The following is a 4,105-nucleotide window of genomic DNA, read 5'->3' on the forward strand; positions in this document are numbered from 1 at the left end:
AAGAGCTCCTAACAATAGTCTATTTCCCACACTCTCTTGATGTTGGGTCTAGAAACCAGACAACCTCTGTTCTAGGTCCTCTGTTTTCCCATTACAGCCTCTGGAGGGCAGGTATCCTCAGACTAGGATAAGGAGTGCCATATTCCAGCTGTTGAAACAGAGGGGAGACAGGAAATGTGTACTGAAGACATTTGATGTGACATTTACCATCCCTAGGAGTTCAGGTTTACAAGCTCCGCCACATTTAAGAGACTTTTAAAGTCTCTAATTGCTCATTTATCTGATGTTACAAAAACAGTCTCCACAGATACAGACTGACAGGTAAATAGCTTGTTGAGAATTTATTTAAAATGATAAACTAACATAATGCACCTTCTCTGGAGAGAATCATCAAAAGCTCAGGATGCACCATAGTCTGTAGTGCTGTTTCTACTGTAGTCATTATTGGATGTAGTGTCCTGATTTTCCTGGGAGAATATTTCATTTCTTGGTCCATGAACTACTGTAAGTGAACCAGCTGCATCCTGTGGGGGACAAGGAGATCAGTAACCTACTGAAGGTAAGAAACCATTTGTGGGTGGTCAGATCTGGATGTGACGCCTACTCTGCTTCTTAGATCTGTCTTATATTGGGCAAGCATTTAATTCTCTAAGCCTTGATTTTCTCTTAGTAAAATGGAAATTAAAATAATATGTGTCTCACAGAATAGCTTCAAGAATGAAATGAGCCAAGTCTGCAGATCTCCCTGTGCAACGCCTGGCTCTCCTGGCAGGTGCCAGCAGGAGGGAACCACTCTTCTGGGAAACAGTGGAGCAGTGCCTTGCACCCCAATCTTACTCCTTGCACCAGTTGCATCAGCACATGCCAGTTTGGGGGTACATGTTTGTAGATTTTGAGTCGGTCTCATTGGGTTCAAGTTTCTGTTTGTTTACTAATTAGCTATGAAGCTTTGGGTGAACCAGTTAATATCTCAAAGTTGTTTGGTCATCTGTGAAATCAGAGAGGTGATAATGGGAGTAACTACTTAATAGGTCATTTTTACTTACAAATGAGTTGCAGTATTGTCTTTCATGATGTCTGGCATGTGTTACGATTTTCCATCCAGAAGTAGCGAACCTATGGTAAATAAAACAAATTAATGTGACATTTTGGCAAAAAGAAAGATATTTCTGGGCCTCCCCTGGTGGCGCAGCGGTTGAGAGCTGGGTTGCGAGGCTGCCCGCAGCCTCTGCAACACCGGTTCAATCCCCGGCCGCCGGTGAGGGTCCCACCAAAAAAAAAAAAAAAAAGGAAAGATATTTCTGTGCATTTGCCTCGTAGCAAAGGAGTTTGTATCTTTGGTTTCCAGAGCACAACCTACCATCTGTTTACCATAGCACTAAATCTTATTAGTGATTAGGACACTTGAGGCAGTTGGGGAAGAGTAGAGGAGAGGAATGGGGTATCAGTTGGCTTGAGAGACACACCAGTGAGGCTGGAATGACCTCAGGGGTCATCTGGCTCAACCCCTGTTCCTAGAACGTTCCTCCATTTAGAGGAATGTTCTCTAAATCGTTCCTCATCTGGAGGAGCTATCCTCCAGAATAGAACGTTTCTGACCCATGCTCCCTCAGCATCCCCCTGGCATTGAAGAGCTTCTTCCTTCTGCCTGAGGAAGACCATTTCAGTTCAGTTCAGATTTCTAGTTGTTGGGAAGCTCCTAAGTTAAGTTATGTGTGGTGAAGCAAAAGGAAACAATCACTTGGGAACTGGTAAAATCGAATGTTTGAGTCCCCCCTAAAATTATATGTGGAAAACTGATCTTAATGTGATGGTATTTGTAGGGGGGATGCTTGGGAAGCAATTAGGTCATGAGGGTGGAGTCCTCAAGAATGGGATTGGTGACCTTATGAAAGTGGTCCCAGAGGTCTTTATTGCCTCATAAGGGCCTTCTGCCACTTAAGGACACAGCAACAGGACATTAGCCTGGGAATAATAACTTGTCTCTTACCAGACTCTGAACTTCTGCTTGACCCTGGGTTTCCTACCTCTAGCACCATGACATATAAATGACCTTCATTTAAACCATTCAGTCTGTGGTACTTTTGTCATAACAGTCTGTCCGAAAGGACTGAGACAAGAACTGGACCTCAGAGCTGGGAACCAGTTTCTTCAAAGTATCACTTTCTTTTAATTAAATCATTTTAGTTGATTTTTATTTACTAACCAACTTCGGAGACTTTTTACTCCGAAATTATAAGCTACATTTTTTCTATGACATTTTCATGAGTTTAATTTGTAATAAAAGGCTTCTGAATTCCCCAGGAAGATAACTAATTTCTTGATTGAATCAAGCAAATAACGTATGTACTTTGTATTAATTCCAAGCTACACTTGAAACATCAATTTTCTCTGGTGCTCTTCAGATGAAAGGAAGCATCAGCCTTATTTCTCAGAACCCTCATTCTGTAAGAGTTCTGTTTGCTTAACAATAGCTTGTTTATTTGAACAATCTGAATCCTTGTCATTCTAGCAGGACCTATACCTTTATTGGGTGTAGATCCACCTTGCTTGGGTTCCTGACATGAACAGTCCCTGAATCAGCTCAATATCCCCTCTATAGTCATGGAGAATAATTCCAGGAAGAAGAGTAACTCTTTTGCCTATTGGGTCACTTGGATACAGAATCCACCATGACCAGGTCTCAATCTTTACTTCCAATTCAAAGAAGCCATATCACAATTATGTCACCCAGTGACAAGTGACAATATTTCCCTCTTAGAATCTAAGACATTTTTGGTACAAGAACTGGGGTGTAGGCCAGAGGTGCAGGGGGTGAGAGGATTCACCAGAGACAGAGTGGGGAGCAGAACATAGGTCTACTGAAATACACTGCTAAGGAAAGCAGTGGGTGAGACAGGAGAGGTCTGCTGTGCCATATGTGGGTTAGCTCCCTGGCCAGGGATTGAACTCAGGCCACAGTGGTGATAGTGCTGAGATGTAACTCCTAGGCCATCAGGGAATCACCTGACTTTTTAAACTAGTAAAGCCCAAAGGTAGAGTGGCAGGAAGTAACACTTCTGCAAATAGTTTAGCAGGTATAATAATGAGAAGTCTGAGTCATTCTTTTACCTTTTGATTCTTAGTCACATGTGCACTAATGATGGGAGATCTTCCACATATTGAGTGTAGGTTCCTTTTAGGATTGTACACCAGCCTTACAAGGTATTGTTTCCCAACTGACTCCATAATGAGTCTTTGACAGGACATTATACCATTCTTGCTGTCCAGTTGCTTCTAGGTATGTGGTAAGAATCATTTGAATTCCATGAGCATCAGCCACTGTTGCATTTCTTTTACTGTGAATATGAGTTATTGGTCAGAATCCATGCTGTGAAGATGGACAGTGAATGAATATTTCTTAGGGTCACTGGTGGCTGTGGGCATGATAGGCTGACCGATGTTTGTTGGAAGGGCCTGGAGCAGTGAGGTCAAATTATTGTCCCTCTATGATGGAAGGGCAACTTTATAATCACCCAGCCACCAAGTGACTGGATGCTTCCCCAGGGCATGGTGCCATATTGGCTTTCTAGCATTGATCTCTGCTATTGACAAGTCACCACACAGCAGAGCATATGAGCAGATAAGTCTTGGTGGGGTGGGGTGGGCATGTTGAACTCATACATAACTTACATCCTTGTGACTATGTTCAGGCGATCATTGAGCAAGTGCTGCAGTGACTAGGGAAAAGCATCAACAGGTTTGCTTTTCCCACATGAGCCTCCTCTGTGTGAGCAATCACATAGGACACTAATATCCATATTTCATATTTATTTTAGAGAAGTCTGTCCACATACCCTCCTCCTCGACCTTCCAGTCATCAATCCTTTGCTTTCCAAACACAGACCTTATAGCCAAACCACTAACCACTGCCTATGCATTTGTAGTCTTGAAGTTTTCATAAGGTGATTCATCAGGCTTCTTCCTGACAGACCTAGAGTATTTTGAGCTATATAGACACATCACTTATTTAGTAGACTGTCAGCCTATTTCTTTCCTAAGGATGTTGTGATCAATTAGCCATTACCAAAAGTCCCATAGTGTCAAAACCTTCTGATAGCCACTT

General features: G+C 42.4%; 1 long non-coding RNA gene across 1 annotated transcript; it reads right to left on the bottom strand.

Annotated features, from left to right (window-relative positions):
* Positions 1-324: 324 nt before the first annotated feature.
* On the bottom strand, positions 325-3,462 carry LOC119256930 (uncharacterized). The gene is made up of 3 exons (XR_005127927.2): positions 3,112-3,462; positions 1,047-1,116; positions 325-524 (listed from the first exon to the last, which is right to left on the bottom strand). It is a non-coding gene; the product is annotated as an uncharacterized LOC119256930 (long non-coding RNA).
* Positions 3,463-4,105: the final 643 nt, after the last annotated feature.

This window comes from Talpa occidentalis, unplaced genomic scaffold (assembly GCF_014898055.3).
Source record: "Talpa occidentalis isolate TD23 unplaced genomic scaffold, MPIMG_talOcc4v2.1 talOcc4.4, whole genome shotgun sequence".
Classification (NCBI taxonomy): domain Eukaryota; kingdom Metazoa; phylum Chordata; class Mammalia; order Eulipotyphla; family Talpidae; genus Talpa; species Talpa occidentalis.